This window comes from Haemaphysalis longicornis, unplaced genomic scaffold (assembly GCF_048455015.1).
Source record: "Haemaphysalis longicornis isolate Haplotype H1 unplaced genomic scaffold, Haemaphysalis longicornis Haplotype H1 scaffold_6, whole genome shotgun sequence".
NCBI classification, from domain to species: domain Eukaryota; kingdom Metazoa; phylum Arthropoda; class Arachnida; order Ixodida; family Ixodidae; genus Haemaphysalis; species Haemaphysalis longicornis.
In genome coordinates, this window is record NW_027526407.1 from 209,291,958 (window position 1) to 209,311,103 (window position 19,146).

The following is a 19,146-nucleotide window of genomic DNA, read 5'->3' on the forward strand; positions in this document are numbered from 1 at the left end:
TGTTAATTTATTTGTTTTTGGACAATGTTTTCTATACTGAATAGACCATATTTGCGCTATGACGTTCATCGCTCCACGAGCGAGTTCACCAACTGAGCAGTTCACGAGCGATTCAGCTGACACTGGGACTGGTGCAAATACTCCTCTTACGATACAGGCACGAGCCAGGGAAGCTCCAAAGGTGGGGAAAAATACACCGCGTTTGGGAGTCTCTGGTGAAGCGGAGGGCATTCATCCAATGCGTTTGCCTTTGCCAATGATGGTGCTGGCAAGTTTATTTGATGCATTTTACAGCCGACAACATAGCTGTAAGCAAACAAACAAGTAAGAGGCATTCCTCCTCCTCCTTCTCCTCATCATGGCAACTCATGATAAGACAACAGCCGTAAATGGGAAACAACACAACAACAGGCATCTCGTTCCCAAGAAAAAAAAACTTGGCCATTTTTGTGCCACGACCTCACTGACAAGCCTGCACATGAAGCACCACAGAAAAGTATACAGAAGATAAAGTATGAGAAATGTCGACAACCAGTCGAATTCCGGTTGTGTTTAGCCACAATAATCGCTACCAACTGCTCATGGAGCCTACTCTTAGAGAAGGCATGCATTTACGGTCATACACAGTGTTCAAAACTTTCATACTACATAAGATTGTAACCCTCCAGGCACAGCTTGCATAAAACAAAGGCATGCAAATGGACGCCAAGCGTGCTAACTCTCAGACAAGGACTATCGACTGCCCAAACAACTTTACACAACAAATCTCTATAAACAGGTCACGTAGACGTCCCTGATTTGCACAATCAAACAAAGAGAGCAAATTTCAAAAGCTTAACTCTGAGCTCAAACCAACAGGATACGGGCTTACTCCCCTGGGTACAGCTTACACAGAGGAATATTAGTGGATCCTAATTACACAAACTTTAAAAAAAGTACTATCTACTCTAGCAAAGCATCTTAAAACAAATGTCAAGTAAACAGAAGTAAGCAGCAAATTAGGATGAAACACGCGAAAGTTTCACTGGACAGTTTGCTTGTGCATTTAGGCTGGAGTAGGCAGTTGTGATGGCTTGAAGGTAGTGATGCCGCTCTTGAAGAATTCACTCAAAGCCATGAACTTCAAATGGAGGAGAGTGACTTTACCCTCTGTATTGCTTCACAGGTGTGCAGAAGAAGCTGAGAGCCGCAGCCAAGAATGCGACATGCCAGGAGCTGAGCCAGTGGGTGCAGCCGATCAGCAACCATCTCTACGCCTGTGCCAGTGCCTGCGCAGACAGTGCAGACTTTGCTGTGGCCATGTGGAAGAGCGCTGCAAACCATGCATGCAACGTTCACCACGGCCACAGCTCCACCCTCTACACTCGATGCCTGCACAAGCCATCTGGACCCCACGCATGGCTGACTGCCGGTAAGGCATTGGTGCTTATAGATTACCACACCTCCAACTGGGTGTTTCGTTCAACTGTATTTCTTGTTTCGTTCAACTGTATTTCTTTTCACTGGTGGTTTTCCCTAGGTTCTCCTCCACACAGAAGATTGGAGGGAATCGTCAATGCGCACTACCTGCTCCGGGACATCAGGCAGCTATTACCAAACGTTCAAACTTACAGCATAGAAAGCTTTCACAGTGTGCTCAACGGATTTGCTACTAAGTCGGTGGCATTCACTTACGAAGGAATGAAGGCTCGGTAAGGAACAATATCATGTTGGTGACCTGCAGCACCACTGCGCTGTAATCCCCACCTGTACACTGAGTGTTCCCAACTACTTACAGAACGTTGATAGCAGTGCTGCACTTCAATGAAAATACGAAAAGACCTCAAGCGGTGACCGCTGAAGGGGAAGGGAAGCTACATGTGAAAACCCCAAAAGGACGAGGAGCAACAGTGGCAACCGAAGTGACGAAGTGAAAACAGATCCGACATTTGGTAAGTTTTTGTAAGGCAGTTGTTATAATAGCACAGTAAGATGCACGTTACACAGTGCAGTTACATTGTGCGCTCTAAGGCGACTGCGCATACTTTTCACTGCAAGGAGGAAATAAGTTCATGAAGTTTTCAGAACCCGGTTTTTATTTTATACGGATGGGGCTGGCCTGAGGGGCTGAACAGGAAAGTGTTTGATTTTATGTTAGTCATGAGGGCACAGTATAGTAATATTTAGTATTTAAAAAAAGCAGCATTACAAAAACCAATGTCTTGGGTTCCTACTCCTCCCACATCAATTCATTCTCATTTCTATCCATCTGTCTAGATGTCACATAGCTGAAGCATCAGGGATTGTCAAAATTGACATAGCCAAGGAAATTTTTAATCCAGCTTTCCTAGCTTCAGGTATCTTGAAAGCTGCAGTGTGCGTGTGCAACGAAAGAAACTTGACAGGCTGCTTATAGTTAGATATACTGACGACCGATTTCGATGCATATGCACAAAGGACATAAGGCTTCGGACAAGGTTTTTGTAGTGTTGGACGTAAGCAATTGAAATAAATAGAAATAAATAAAATTTTATTAACTTGAGTTATTTCCTTTTAGCAATTTGAGTTATTTCCCTCTGTATGTTTTCACGAAAACACATGCAGAACCAAATGGCTAATCAACAACGAAGCAATAATTGTTACAAAGAGCTTGCATATTGTATCCGTACACCGACTTTCCCAACAATAGGGAGCTGCTTGCTTTTAGCCTAGGAGTCATTGCTAATCACAATAAAGTGGGCGTTTGTTCATCAATGTTTCCCTTTGCTTTCAGGGTATGTGTGTGAACTGCAGTCAGGAGTGTTGGAGCGTTGCGAAGCCCTACCGTCTTTCAAGGAAGCCCTTGCTCAAGTGGAGCCACCAATGCCGCCGTCTTTTGCTCCCAGCGCAGAAGAACGGCTACCGACAAAGCTCATTGCAGCACAGCAGCGCATACGCTTCCAGAAAGACTAGTCAGATTTTGTTTGACAACAAAAAATGGCCTGTCAGCAGAACACTTGTTTGATCTCAGCTGCAGTGGCCGTTTTTGTGATAGCTGTCAAAACTGCAAACACAAGTGAGCTATTTTGGAGCACATTAAATATTTCCACGTTGTTCCAGCACACCCCATTGCCCATGTGTAGGCTTGGCGTGTACAATATACAAAATTTTCGATTTTTTTGTCAGTTTGCTTACAAACAATAAAGCCAGCATTTCTTGCCCATGTGTAGGCTTGGCGTGTACAATATACAAAATTTTCGATTTTTTTGTCAGTTTGCTTACAAACAATAAAGCCAGCATTTCTGTCTATTTCTCTTCCATTTATTGTGATGTGAAATAACACATAACAAAGTCAGCAGAGCTAGAAACACTTGAGTGCTTCCACAGCAGCCCCATGCAGTGTTATTTAGATGTAGAAAATCACCATGCAGTTGGCAAGACTGGGGGCTGGCTGTGATATGTGCATTCGTGTTGGTGTGTATTTACATAAACATCTTCACATGCATATGTATACAAGCTGGCCCTAAGTAGGGGCAATACCTCTTTCATTCAGCCACACATCTTTTTAGTTATTGAACACCAAGGCAAGGCATCTGGGTGAAAACTATACTGAAACAATGCCTACTACCAGAAGTGAAGTTTCCACTCCAGCTTCAAAACAAACGCTTTGAGAAGCTCTACCAACCCAGTGCGTGCATTTGCAGTTTTATGGGACACATCGCAGTGCGTAATTATGCATGACAGATGATACCTGTTTCCGTACTGTTCAGATTTTCGACACTATCAGCAAATAGCTCATCCTGTAAGCAGTAGCAGTATCAGTATTCATGGCACTGCAATATATTAATTCAGGCCCATTTGCTTTTTACACGTTCTTTCTTTTATTTTGCAATCTGCCACTTAGTCGTGTGCCCGTTTGTGATGTGCCAGTGGATGACTAGTTGTAGGTCATGGGGGTGCACTGAGGTCTAATTTAGCAAATCACCATGCTGATGCAGATAAGCGTCCAAACACCGGGTGTCAGAACGAAACGGAAACCGGAACCGCCAAACGAAAAAAACAATATTTTTGGCAAGAACGAGAACGAAAATGAAACGCTATTAACTATTTAGTTCAGAAGCAAAACTGAAGACTTTTGTTTTTGGTTTGAGCGGCAAATTCAGGTATTCCAGGATTCACTTTCAATTTCCTGGCTTACGGCACTGATGTTGGTTCTTTGATATCTGTTTTTATACAATCCGTTTTAAGGTTAACCACAAAAGTTTTAAAGTGTTCTATTAGACGAAGCTTCTTTAACTTGTAACGATAATATCACAACTATATTATTTAGTAACTGCACAGACAGATTTTGATTTGCCTCAAATTTATTCATAAGAATTTTTGTGTTTGGGTCCAGACCAAGGCAGCGTACTCAAGAATGGAGCGCAAGCGCGCAGCACACTGGTTCTCTAGAAACTTGGAGTGTTTACGTCTAACATGGGGCAACCCAGAACAAATAATGTTCGAGGATTTTTCATCTGCAAGAGCCTCGCAATAAAACCTGGGTATCTGGTTGAGGACTGTCACCACTTTGTTTCTAAGGCCCAGGATACAAACTTCGAGCGTCATTTACAGCTCGGTCATCAAATCCTTGAATTTTTTGAGTGGAGTTGAGCTATTTAACAGAAGTATTTACAACAAATTAATACGCATCACTTAACCTTTTTAGCATCAATTCATAATTCTGAATGATTTTTAACGTAATTTCATAAATCTCAATTTTTCTTGTGCACACGAACTGTTATGAACTGTAACGAGCCATTATTTTCTTGTTCCAGATCTGAACTGAAACAGGACTTCTAGTTGTGGAATAAAAGAGAAACGTAAACCAAAACATGTCGTGCCGACACCCTGCCCAATACAATATTTCTGGAACCAAATGGACAATAGTAATGCCACCATAAGCCTTTGGCAGGCTTCTTTCAATTTACAGTTAACGTAGTAGATATTGCAGTGTGCTCACTACGTGCATGCCAACCTGTACATGTGTGCATGCATGCAAACATATACACGCGTCCGTGCATGCATCAATGGATATGTATGTGGTTAGATTAATACATTTGTTTCTTGAGTTCCTCGTGACAAAAAAAAAACAAAAACAAAGCAATATATTTTCTTGAACTTCACGAAGTGCAGGATTGAATTCTGCAGAGCTGTGGAAAGAGGTTACACTCAGTCACACACGCAAACATGCACGCACACTAAAACTTCCTTTTCTTCTTAATATAAACGTTATTTTCCTACCTGCTGGTATTCTGGATATCTGAATCCAGTGGGTGTTTCCGTGGGGAAGGTATGCCTAATCTTTGCCACTACGCATGAGGGCAAGACAAGGCGGTTACCTTCCCCGAGCCATCCCCACAGCCACCGCACAAACTGCCGGTAAGCCGTGTACCGGTACCTCCTGCAGCGAGTGTGCATGCATTTGGGGTCAACTTTGGCCAAATGAGCAACTTAGTAAGTGGAGAAAAGGCACCTGCACACTGCAAGCAGTGCACAAGAGGGTGGAGCTGCTAGCTAAATAACAATCTGCACCTACACTGCTTAGACACGTGTTCTTGCATGCAGTCTACCACATTGTCTCAGAAGGTGCGCCACAGCAGGGTTACTGTCCAAGAGTACAATATTAGAGGGTATTAACAGTTCAATTTTTCTTTCAGAGCAGATCCAACATTACAGGGGAGTTCTTGGTTCTAACCAGATACGGCATAAGAGCATATATGGCATAATGGTCCACTCTTTTTTTTCAACTAAAGGTGAACACAGTTGGTGCCACGCATACGGCCCCAGAAAAAACGGCTGTGTCAGTACTTTCTAAACGCGAAAACACGAATGGGGGATAAAGAAAGAGACTGCGTGCATAGATAGCAGCATCGGCACTGCTGCTCACGTTTTGCAAATTGAACCAATAAATTAATCAGGCCAACTTGCTTGTGGATGTCGTCGCTCATGGGGTATCCCCTGGCCCGGAGTTCGAAATAGGCCACCCGCAGGACTGCAGTGTTTAAGCACACAGTTCGGAAATCCGCGTGCTCTATAATGCAGCCTGCGGGTGAAAGCGCCGTCACCACATGGCCCAGTTCACGGCAGCACAAGCACTCGCGTTCCTCGAAGTTGGGGAGAACGGTGCAGTGGACGCACTGGCACCTGGAAAAAAAATTCCCGGCATTTCCCCGAGGGGAAGAATGTGAAAGTGCGAATGCACGAGTTGAATTTGCGCGGTTCGGTAATGTTCGCGAAAGAGAGATCACACACACACACACACAACTACAAAGAAAGAAAGATGCATTTATTCACAGACACCTATTTGTGTTGTCGTTGTACTTGATTGCTAGAGCGGATCTCAGCTTTGAAATTTCGTGTCAGTACTCCTTTAAGCAGGTGCATTAGCCCTTCTCACGCCCGATTCTTGGCCAATCCCCCACGTGGGTATGTGCCATGTCAGCGGCCAGGCAGCGCGCGCCCATCTCCCCCCGTTGCCAAGGAAGACGAGGAGATTCCTGGCCAATCCCCCACGTGGGTATGTGTCATGTCAGCGGCCAGGCTGCGCGCGCCCATCTCCACGTGCGCGGACATCGCCGGTGGACGCAGGTTCAGGGTCGCTTAAGAAGTGCATTGCACTTAAAAAATCACTTGGCGCCTCGTTGTGTTGGAGGAAAAGTAGGCAAGAGGTGAGCGCGCAGAAGGTGTAGCTAAGCAGATGGTAATTTACAAAGCGCAGTGGGGAGAGAGAGAGAGAGACAACTTTATTAAGGCCTGCACTTTACCTACAGGCGCCCGAGCCCCGGTGAGGGGGCAGCGCCGTCGGCTGCTGGCGTTTGAGGGCCGCCAGCGCTAACTGGACAGCCTCCTGCTGTGCGTTAAGATCGGTATGTGTTACAGCACTTGCTAGGCGTGGCGGTAGCACGTCCGTAGCACTGTCTTCTACTGCACAGTTCCATAACATGTGCGCCATAGTGGCACGATCGGCACCGCACACCGCACATACGTCGCTTGTGTATAAGTCCGGGCACACATGTTTTGCGATTACAGGTGTCCACATTGCGCGAGTAGCATCGTTGCCTCTTGCCTGGTGAGCTGTTTGTGAGGCGGCGGGTACTTCCGCCTACCTTCTCGGTACCAGCTCATCACGTCTTTGTATGAGGTAATTGGCTCCATGTCTTCGTCGTTGATTTCCTCCGCGGGTTGGGGGGTGTGGTCTGCGCTGCGACTAGTGAGCGCACGCGCCGCCCGATCTGCCCCTTCGTTGCGGTTCTCTCCTGTATCCATTGGTCCCATGTGCGCCGGGAACCATTTAAGCACCACCGGCATTGCTCTTTGTGTGAGGGTCCTGCACACCCTGGCCGCGCATGGAGACCCGTTGTTTTTGGCAAAGTTCATAATCGCGCTTTTCGAGTCGCTCAGTATCGTTGTGCAGTTTGGGTTCGCGAGCGCCAGCGCTATGGCTAGCTCTTCGGCCTGTACTGGGTCCCGTGCCCGCACGCTGCCAGCCGTGCACAGCTTCCCGGAAGTCGCCGCAATCACGGCCGCAGCATACGTACCCGGCCGACCCGGGTAGGTGGCGACATCGACATAGTAGGCGCCCGTGTCTGATGTATGTGTGGCCGTGAGAGTCCTGGCCCTCGCTAGCCGGCGCTCCCGATCCGCTTCTGGGTCCATGTGTCGTGGAACCGGTGGGACCTGCAAAGAGCGCAGCAGCCCGCACGGCAGCGGCGACCTGCCCCCACTCTCCCGCAGCCCCCTGTAGAGTCCTAGTCTGAATAGTATAGATCTACCTGTTTTGGTGAGTGCTAGTCGAGCAAGTTGCGCGGTGCGCTGTGCTTCTGCGATTTCAGCTAGTGTATTATGTATTCCTAGTTCCAGGAGTCGTTCGGTGCTTGTGTGTGAATAGAGGCCTAATGCTACTTTATATGCTTTGCGTATGAGTGCGTCAATCTTCTGGCGCTCCGCCGCTTTCCAGTTGTGGAAGGCCGCGACGTAGGCTACGTGGCTGATTGCGAACGACTGCACCAATTTCCGCAGAGTATCTTCCTTCATGCCTGCATGTCTTGTGGATACCTACCTCAGGAGTCGTAAGGCCGTGGATATCTTCGTGTCGAGTTTTGCAATGGTAGTGCCATTATGTTGTGAAGCTTCAATGTGGAGTCCAAGCACTCGGAGTGTTTTAACGTGCAGGATGTTTCCTCCGTCTTTCGTCCGTAGATTGATATCTGGTTGGCCATGATGTGCCGTTGGTCCACGTGGTGGTATGATGAGAAGTTCGGATTTAGCCGGTGCACATACGAGTCCCGTGCCCTGGAGTTGGTCTTCTATTTCGTCTATTGCCTGCTGCAGCGATGCTTCGATCTCGCCGTCGCTGCCTCCTGTCATCCAGAGAGTGATGTCGTCAGCGTAGATGGTGTGCTTGACGTTCGGGAGGCTTTGGAGGCGTTTAGCTATCCCGATCAGTGTTGCGGAATTGGCGTCCCCATTCCATTCCAATTCCATTCCGGGAATGACAATTCGCCTAAATTCCATTCATTTCAATTCCTCGGAATGCCAAAAGATCGCCCATTCCCATTCCGGGAATGGCCGGCCAGTTCAATTCCATTCCTCTAATTCCTCGCCGTTTTATCGGGTGATTATCAAGTTACCAATGAACACATCATTAAGCTGATGTTATTACACTCGTTACGAACTGCTAAAACACGCAAAACACGTCCCCAAGGTCAAGGGATAGGGGCTTTGTGGCTGATCTTGTGCAGTGCGATCACCCCACTAATTCCCACAGGGGCAGTTCCCCCGTTAGTTATTACAGTATTCCCACGGTCAGCATGTCTTTACGATTTGTGGTGTTTTCATATTGTTTAACCCTGAATATGTTAATGCTAAAGTTAAGACACGTTCTTTTTGTACTGACAAAAGTATGGTTGAAGAAGACATATTCCTTAAATGCGTATTACACGCGTAGTAGTTTACACGAGTGTGGAGCGGTCGTGAGTATGGTTAGAACTGTAATTTTTTAACGGGAAACAGAACCTCTGGATCTGGTGGTACCAGTTGGAAGAGTTACCGCTCCAGCACCTTGTGCTGCCTTTGCACCAAATACGGATCACGGGCCGCAGAGGTCGTCAGCTCTCACGGATGTCAAGCGCGCGTTGAAAGCATGGATAGGTTGAGAACTTTCTGTGTTTGCGTGTGTGCAGGCATGCAATGTCGCCCTTGCCGAAAAGCTTAGTTACGTGCGTCAGGTATCATCCACTGCACACGATCGAAAGTTCAGGCTGTGCTTATAGTATGCGCGACCTTTGTATGGGTGTCTCGGTGGGAACCAATGCGCCGGGATAATTTTTTTCTCTCGTAAGTGTATACGGGGATAGTGCACTTGTTCGTATACTAATATGCGTCGTTTTTTTTCCAAATTGGGAGATCGTTCACACTTTTACACTACGCAACCTTTGAATCTAGGTAAATAAAGAAGGACTTAGTGAATGCGTTGCGACCTTGGGCTCAGCAAAAACTCAGTCCAAGGACTGTATAACTCATTGTATAACTGAGGCCTGTATAACTAATTTGAGGAGTTGCATGCAGTGCAGTAGCAATGGAGGTTCCCCCAACGGTCCTCTGGTCTGGGCGATCAAACGGAAAAAAAGTAAAGAAAAATGATAACGATAATAATAGAAGGACACGTTCGGCAGTCGGCCAGTCTAGTGTTGCAAAAATCCCTACACCAGAAAAAGTGCTTAGGTGCCCTCGTTGATTAATTGTAGGGTTTAACGCGCCGACGCAACGCCGGCGATGAGGCAAGCTGTAGTGGAGCGCTCCGGATTAATTTTGACCACCTGGGGATCTTCAACGTGCGCCGAAATCTCGTACACACAGGCGTTTTTGCTTTTCTGCTCCATCATAAAAGCGGCCACCGCGGCCGGGAATCGAACCCGTGACCTCGTGCTCAGCATCGCAATTAGATGTCCTCGTGAATTTTATATGCTGCAATAAAGGTCTCACGCTGAAAAAAAAAAAAGCTTGAAAGCAAGGTCGAAAAAAAGCTTTATGTTGATTTCATTCATCAAATTACGTAACATGAGCTAAATGGGTGCTTCGCCGTACAGTTCTCAAAACACGAAGTGTAAATGACGGCTGCTTCAACGATCAGCTCTAAAAAGAAAAACGCAAAATAAAGCAGTTGCCTTCTGCCTATACGTGGCGCTTGACAAACATGAGCTGCTCGAAAGACGTGTTTGACAGCCGGTTTCGCTTTGCTGTCATTATCAGGGATGCCGTGGAAAACACGTGTTCCACGTCAGCTGACGTCGCATTTACACTGAAAACTGCCATTGAGAGTCGGGAAAGCAAGGGAAAGCGGCTAGCGTTCGCTTTCCAATAGGTCGGAACCGTTTCGGAACAAAGCGTGCAGCGTGCAGCTTGTTTTTTTTTTTTTTTTCTTCACGGGTAATATAAAAAAAACTGTTTCCAATGTACCATGTTGGCGGACGTATTGTGCGTACGTGTGCCGCTGGGCGCAGGAGCAAGCTCGCAGCCGGGGTGGATGCGCCGCCAAGGTAAAAAAAACACAAGGCCCAGTTAGTGGGAGATAAGGGAGGAGGGGGATGCCTCCGGGGTAGTTCCCCACCACGCATAGCAACGGCTTAGAGCCACGGTTATTACGCGAAGAATCGCGACGAATGTCGTAGCAGCGCTGTATATAAGGGCAGAATTGTAGTAAGGTCGCTGCTTATACATATACCGTGCTTGAAACCAGCCAATCGACTTTAACATTACTGTGTTGTTGTTAAATTCAAGGCTCCGGCTTGCTGATGTTTGAACTTGGGCTGGTGGGTTCTATTGCGTGTTTATGCATATTTTGACAAAAACCGCGCGTAGAAGGAAAAAGTACTTGTGCTTTATTTTGGGAAAATACATGTAATTCCATTCCCATTCCATTCCGGACAAAAGGCACTTAATTCCATTCCCATTCCATTCCTTCAAGTATTGTCGTCTTTCCATTCCCATTCCATTCCGGGGTCGCGAAAATGTGGAATGATTCCGGATTCATTCCGATTCCGGACTGGTAACTCCGCAACACTGATCCCGATCATGACCAGGTTGAACAGCAGCGGCGAGATCACTGCACCCTGCGGCGTGCCGATGCTTCCGAGGCTTTTGCTTGGGAGTTCTATGTCGCCAGCAATGATGGTTGTAGTACGGGCCGTTAAGAAGTCTTTAATGTAGGCAAAGGTGCGTTCTCCCATATTTAGTTGTGATACTTGTCGAAGAATGGCTGAGTGATGAACTCTATCGAACGCGCTCTGTATGTCCAGGCCCAGCACGGCGCAGTTGTCCAGGGTGTGTGTTGGTCGGTCGAGGACTTCATGCTTGATGAGGAGCATGGCGTCTTGTGAGCTGAGCTTGGCCCTGAAGCCGAGTATCGTATCTGGGTAGAGTCCTTCTGCTTCCAAGAACGCCTGCCAGCGATTCATTAGCACGTGTTTGAACACTTTCCCCATACAGGATGTTAGAGAAATGGGTCGCAGGTTCTCGATGTTCGGTGGTTTGCCTGGCTTCGGAATCAGCACTGTTCTTGCGTCCTTCCAGCTTCTGGGTAGCTTGCCGGTGCGCCAGCATGTGTTGTAGTATGCCGTCAGCGCCGCCACCGCAGCGTCGTTGAAGTTGCGTAGCGCCTTATTCGTTACCCCGTCCGGCCCCGGTGCCGACTTGCAGTTGATTGTTTGAAGCACTGCGCGGACCTCCCATTCCTCGATGTCTGCATCCAGTTGAGCATTTGAGGCACCCGTGTAGTTCGGGAGGGGGTCCGGCGGGGTGGACGGGAGGTATTTGTTATTTAGGCGTCTGCAGACCTCTGCTTCGCCAAGCGCTTTCTGTGCTTTGTATAGAGTGCGTGCCAGGGCGTGCTGTTGCGTTCCTTTCGTCTTATTTTCGTCAAGCAAGTGGCGTAGCAGCTGCCAAGTGCGGCTCTTGTGCACGTGGCCATCCGCCTCTTGGCAGACCGCATGCCACTGTTGCTTACAGAGCACCGCACTATGCTTCTCAATGTCCCGATTAATCGTAGCGATGCGTTTGCGAAGCTTGCGGTTGTGCCGCTGACGTTTCCATCTGTTCTTTAGTGAATTTCTTGCTTCCATTAGGTGTGCCAACCGACTGTCTACGTGCGGGGTATCTTCGTCTGTCTCCACTTCTGTTGTGGCTGCTCGCGCTGACGCATTGAGAGCGCGCGTCCATGCCTCGATGTCAGTGATTTGCGTCGGCAGGTCAGTGAGGGCTTCTCTGTATTTGTGCCAGTCTGTTACGGTCTGTTTGCGGATTGTTGGCGTTCTGCCGTGCAGGGGTATTGTGATCTCTAGGATACAATGGTCACTGCCCAAGGTTTCGCCCGGGTTTCGCCACCGAAGGCCGGCTGACTTACTGAACGCCAGGTCCGGGTTTGTATCGCGTTGCACGGACGTGCCATGTCGCGTAGGTACTGATGGGTCATTCAGGAGTTGGTAGCCTGCTTCAGTGGTTTCCTCAAGCAGGCTACGTCCTTTTGCTGTAATTTTCGAGTATCCCCACGCTGTGTGTGGGGCATTGAAATCTCCGCACAGTAGCACGGTGTGGTCCTCTGCTAGCTGCTCCACCTTGTGTATGAAGGTCCGAAATCTTTGTTGATACTGCTTCGGATTGCTATAGATATTGAAGATGAAAGTGCTTTGCTGTTGTTTTCGCCCTGTGACGACTTCGACTGCCAGGAGTTCGAGAGCGCTGTTGTTGGGTAGATCGTGTTCGATGTAGTTAAGTCCTTTCCTTATTAGAGTACACACTCCCTGCCCAGCGCCCTTCCCAACCGCTCGCGCGCTGGGTGGGCTAGCGTATGAGCGGTAACCCGGCAGGCGTGGGGGATCTTTGTGCGTTTCTTGTAATAGGATTATGTCTGGTCGCCGGCTGCACTGTCTGATGTGTTGTTGTAGTAGTGCTTTTTTTCCGCGCAGACCATTCGCATTCCACTGCCACACAGCTAGCTCATGCGTTGATGTTACTCGGGCCATGTCGGGCGGCGGTCTGGGTGTCGGTGGTGGGTAAAACTATTTGCCTTGCCATGGCCGCTTGTATTTTGAGTAGTGTATTCTGTACTGTCTGGAACATTTGTTCCACTTGGGTCAGTCGGGTAGCGATGTCAGCCGTTGATGCCTCTAGTGCTGCTAGTCTTATGTTGGTCGATTCTCTTTCTGCAGTGAGGGAGGCTTCTGTGTGGGTGAAGCATTCCTCGAGATGTTGAAGGCGTGTCTCATTTGCTTGAGCTTCCGCCCCGGTTGCTCGTCTCCTCTTCGCTCTAGGTTCGGGTGCAGCAGCTGCGGTTTCCTCTTGCGTTTCTTCTTCGAGCGGCTCTTCAATTGGTGTTTTGGTGGGCTGCTCAAGCGTTTGCACTGTCACTTGGCGTTGCGCCGGCGTTGATCCCTGTTCTTGGCCTCGGTTGGAGAGGAGCAGGTCAAGCTTTCTATTCATCTCCTGTAGGCGCCTGTCCTGCTCTGCTAGTTGCTTCCTTAAATGTTCGTTTTCTTTACGAAGTTGTAGCACTTCGGGGCTGGCTTGGGGTGCGCCCGCCCGCTGTTGGTGCTGCGCGGCTCCTCGATTCGTTCGCGATCGCGCCATGTCAGCCCACGACGCCGCGCTTTCCCCGAATTGGCTTTTGCGAGTGATTTTGTTGTCCGGATGGGCTGCGCCGTCTGCCATTGGAGCGCTGCCGGTTGCTGCCGCACGGACGTCAGCGCTAGCCATCTGTGCCGCTGCGCCGCTCGGCTGCAGCTGCGGGAATTGCGCTAAACCTAATGGCGGCTGTTGTTCCGCCATGTGCTTCTTCTCCCAGCGGCGGCGCGTCACCACGTAGGGGATTTTATAGCGGTTCCTGCAACCCGCGACTCCGGTGGGGTGCGCTCCATTGCAAAGTTTGCAGTGCGGTTTGCATTCTTGTTCATGGCTGGGGCTTGGGTTTGGCGCCCCACACGCAAAGCATACCTTTGTGCCCGGGAAGGGGCATACATCGGTTCTGTGTCCTACCTTGCCACAGCAGTGGCATACTTCAAAGTGCTGGCGGTATAGGCTGCACTTGACTAGCATTGCACCGTATTTTACATAATTGGGCACTTTGGTGCCCTCAAAAGCTACAATGACCGTGGTTGAGTTCTCTATTCTATGTGCTTCTAGTGCTAGCGGATTGGCTTCATGTATTATATTATCCTGAATTTCTTGATGTGAGTCGGTTAACGATATGCCCCTAATGATCCCTTTAGTGGTGCCGCTTGGTGCCGAGAGGTATGCGTGGACCTCATATTCTCTGTCTCCGATTTTTAGTAGACTGATTCGTGCATATTTGTCGGCCCTTGCCTCTTGCGGGGTGCTTACTACAACGATGTTTTGTGCTACGTTAGTACATATAGTATCCTCTCGTCACTCTTGGAGTGTTGTGCCTGTCGCCGCGAAAATGGCGGCCATTAGCTTTGAGACCTCAGTACGTCCCACGTTAAGTCCGCCGCGGGGCCTGATGACTACTTTGATATCCTCTCTCGGCAGCGTTCGAGGCATGCGCGCTGCCTTGCTAATCTTAGTGGTTATCCTTTTAACAAATTTTGCTTGCCTCACCGCGGGGGCTGCAAGAGTAGTGGTTGAGGCCGGCTCACCTTTTGCCGCGTCGGCCGCGCGCTGTCGATGGCGTCTGCCGGCCACCTGCCAGCCCTCTGTGTCGGTTAGCGCCAGGTCAGTGCCGGCGACCGCCACCGCTGTATTTCCCTCGTTGTAGTTAACGATCACGTGCGATGGTTGAGAGTCGTGCTTGGTCTCTGTGTTGTTGTTGGTGTCCATCGTCGCGTTCTCTTGGGGGGTGGTGTCCATTGCGTCGCGTCGGGGGCTGCCGCCGGCGTGCCCCGACCCGAGCTCGCGCTAGGCCTAAGTTAGGCTTAGCTGGCCGTCCGCGCCTTGGGAACTTTGTTCGTCGGTGGAGAGAAGAGAATTCGTTGCACCTCACCGAATTTGGGGTCAGTCGATTCCTTGGGTAAATGCGCGTTGCTCTGTAGCGGAAATTCTTCGATGAGATGAAAGCGCACTGCACAAATGGGCATATTCTACGGAGCCGACGCAACACACGTCTGCTCGCCGTGGCGACCGCAGCGCCCCTTTCGCAGTGGGGAGAAAACAGTTTGCAACGGCAGCAAACGGTGAGAAAGTTCGGGCCGCGCGCCAGCGAGCGAGTACGGCAGCCTCGCGCCAGCGACGACGCTGTTGCCGAGCTTCACGACAACGGCACGCATATGACGACGCTCGTGTTAGTGTTCTCGTAGAGTTCATAGAGGCATAGCATTCACATACGTGGAAATTGAAGGTTAAATGCGCGTATGTAGCCTCGCAGGGAATTAACATAGTCTCTGGTCTCGGGGTAAGGGAGGGGGGATTTCACAACTCCTACGAGGCGCCTGCCGCACCTACATTGTTTACGTCTTGAAGAACCAAACAGGCTCGCAGCTCGATCAAGGCAATGCATCACCTCCACTCTTCCTTGTATTTTCCTGTTTTCTAACTAATGTGGGTGTGACGTCAAGTTTATTGGCCGTGTCTCGCTGGGTTTCAACACAAAACATTGGGCTCGGGTAGTCGGTGCCGTGCGCGCGCTGCAAAGCCTGCTCAAACCAAAGCAACAAGCTTCGCCGCTACTTGTCGCCCACCGTTTAAACGAGGTTGTGCGTACCGCATAATGACAGAAGTAGACTTACCAATCCGTGCTCTGCCGGCGTGATGGGATCGCCGCTGGCGCGTCGTCGGCGACAGCCAGCTGCGGGCTGCTTCCCGCCGGAGACCTTTCCGGGCTCGTAGCTGGAGGGTCATCCTCGTAAGGCCTCAGGCCCATCCTCCGCCAGCGCAGCAACGTTCGGCGCTCAAGTTCGCTAAAATTGCTGAATTCCAGCCCGAATTCTTAGGCAATGTCTTCGTTGTCTGTCTCCGTGGACGAAGAGGCACCAAAGCTGTCGGACGACGCCATATTTACGAACGGACGGAGCAGACGCCGAAGACGCGCAGTGGATCCAAAGCCGTGCAGCCAATTGCGAGCTCGGCTCCTCCCGACGTCACACGAAAACGCCACAGAAAATGGGCGAGCGTAAAGAGAGAAGGACAGCATTTTCGAATTAATTTTTCTGCTAAATAAAATTGTGTAAACGCGCCCAGAGTGGTCGAAACATGGCCTGGGGACTCCGGCCTACAATTTGCGCTAGTAATCCCGCAATGTTTACATAACACTTCAGTGTCCCTTTAAAGCAGCACGGTGTTCGGGTTTCGGTTCTGGCGTCATGGAGTGATCGGAGGAAAAAGTTATGGTCTTGGTCTGTAGATCAATTATTGCACCGTTGTCCGTCAAAAAGTCCATTCCAAGAATTACGTCGCGGGAGCAGTTAGGCAAAATGACGAACGTCGCAGGGTACGTTGTGCCGTCTATGGTGGCGCGCGATGTGCACGTTCCACTTGGCGTCACGAGGTGGCCTCCTGCTGTGCGAATGTGCGGACCGTCCCATCTGGTCATAACTTTCTTCAGCTTAGACGCAAAAGGTCCGCTCAAGACCGAGTAGTCGGCGCCCGTGTCTATGAGGGCGACTACTTCAAAGCCGTCGATGGACAGCTGAACGTCGGACGCTGCCTTCTTCGACTTCCGGGTGCGTCGTGGCGTCGTATCTCGGCTACTGCGTGCTGACGGTCCAGCACTGTGCGTCATGGTCTTCGTTGTATTCTCATCGGCAGGTTCGGTCATGTCGGGTACACGTCGCGCCGTTTTGCTGTCGTCGTGGTCGGGAGTCACGTCAGGGTTAGATAGGGTCTTCGGTGTCGGGGCATGTCTTGAATCTGGTCTTCAGCGGGTCGCTGCGTCGTTGGAGAGTTTTCATTTTTCGGCCGTTGTGCAACTTTACCTCCCGAAGTTGCTGCTTTTAGTTTCCCCCGCGTGGGCTGGGGGACCTTCCACGTGAGAAGTCAGCAGTGCTGCGGCGGTTCGGTGACTGATACGGGTAGGGCGACGGTGAACGGTTGAAGCGGGCTGGTCCTCGGTTGGTGTTGGAGAGGTATTCTTCGATCTCAGCAGGGCGCTGGCCGTATCGGGGGCGTGGGGCGTCAATGGAGAACCCTTGCAAACCGAGCCTCTTGTAGGGACAGCGACGGAAGATGTGGTCGGCCTCTCCGCAGTGGTAGCAGAGCGAGCGATCATCGGGCGTTCGCCACATGTCGGTCTTCCTTGGCGTCTGGTATTGGTCTACAGGGCGTCGGGCGGGCGGCATTGGACGGCGGTATGGCTCGGCCTCTTGACGACGGGTTGGAGCAGGGCGGGGTTGACGAGCAGCCGAGGAGTAGGTCATGCCTTGTGGTTCGCGGGGTGCTTCCGACGGCGTAGAAGTTCCCAGTGCGTTTCGGACTTCTCGGATTACGTCGGTCAGGGAAGCCACTTGAGGTTGCGGCGTCGTTGGAAAAAGCTTCCGAAGCTCCTCGGATGGTCTCTCGCAATGTATCGAAGCTTCCATTTGCGGCACCGATGGTCTCCGAGAACAGCGCGTTGACAGGGCGGTCGTACTGCCTCGTTCGAATTTGTAGCGTCTTCTCCATCGCGGCCGCCTCAGACGCGAATTCCGCCACTGTCTTCGGAGGGTTACGGACTACAAACAAAAAGCTCTTGCTTCACTCCTCGCATTAGAAACCTGAGCTTTTTTTCCTCGGTCATTTCGGGGTCCGCACGACGAAAAAGTCGCTTCATCTCCTCAACGAAAATCACGACTCCTTCGTTGTGGTGCTGCGTTCGAGTTTCAAGCAAAAGCGCAGCTCGCTCTTTTCTCACCATGGTAGTGAAGGTCTTAAGGAACTCCCTTTTGAATTGAGTCCAGTCGGTCAAAGAGCTCTCATGGTTCTCGAACCAGGTTCGAGGAGCATCTGTAAAAGAAGACATGCCGGAAAGTTTCTTCGTCGTCCCACCTGTTGAAGATGCGGACGCGCTCCAGCTTCTCCAACCATTCTTCGGGGTCTTCAGCGGGGTCTCCCCGGAACGATGGCGGTTCTCGGGGCTGCTGCAGGATGATTGGCGACGTAGTTTCTTGCACCATGGTGTTGGTTGCAGCGTTCCTTCTCTTGGGCCCCTCTGGCAGAAGACCGAACTGGGGTAGAAATCCTTGTAGTCGGCGGCTTTCTCTGGTTAGACTGGCTTGGCGGCTTCCAGATGTCGTAGAGAGCATAAAGGGTTAGTACCCAGCGCCTCACCAGATGTCACGAAGCCAAGAACGACGCAGTTGTCTTGAAGGAGAAACAAGTTTATTGGAGCGAACTTCTGCTCCCCTAACAACTCAAAAGAATACAGAGGCGGCGAAGCAGCGGTCAACAAAGTGACTAGCACAGGCGAGTGTCGTCGAATGAATGCCGCGGCGTCTGCTCTGCAGGCTTTTATCTTTCGGCGCAAGTGTTTCTGGAAACGTCGATTCACATCCAGAACATTGTAGATCACGGAAGATTATTCTAGGATAGTGACGTTAGGGCGAAACAGTCTGCTTATCTGAATGTGATAGCCCGTGAGGCATAAAAGTAGAGTGTAAGATGCGCTTCGTTTGGAACGCAGATAACACAGCCGGGCGTGGCCCGGCAGTAAAAACAAACAATAAATAAACAAACCCATACATGGTTCGCGGCAGTATGGTGGCACCGACGGCTGCATTGTACCCGCGTGCCACATGTCGAAAATCTGCGGGTCTTCGGCCACGACGTGAAACCTAGCCGTTGGACCCGAAGCTGCTGCCGCACGCCCCCGCCGCCTACCCACGTGCCGACTCCCTTGGCCGTGGGCTGGCGCAGAACATGTGCTCGACGCCGGCTGCTGCTTCTGTCCGTTCGCCGTCGTCCCCCCTCGGCACACCCGAGCAATGTGCCCAGTCCTCCCACACGCAAAGCACTCAGCTTGCGCGAACTGGCACTGTGAGGGGGTGGTCACCACCGCACCGAACGCACCTGCCATGCCGCGTCGCCATCTTGTTTACCGCCGCCTCCGTCAACGGTGAGCCGGCCGCACGTGCTATCTCGCCCGCGTCCCTTGCCGCAGCATCCATCGCCAGCGCTGCCTTCACGGCGTCGTCCAGCGAGGGGTCGGGAAGCTCCAGGAGTCGCGTC

General features: G+C 50.5%; 1 long non-coding RNA gene across 1 annotated transcript; it reads right to left on the reverse strand.

Moving 5' to 3' along the window:
- Positions 1-900: 900 nt before the first annotated feature.
- On the reverse strand, positions 901-16,029 carry LOC144142190 (uncharacterized). Its single transcript, XR_013316881.1, has 2 exons — positions 15,735-16,029; positions 901-1,268 (listed from the first exon to the last, which is right to left on the reverse strand). It is a non-coding gene; the product is annotated as an uncharacterized LOC144142190 (long non-coding RNA).
- Between the last annotated feature and the right edge of the window lie 3,117 nt (positions 16,030-19,146).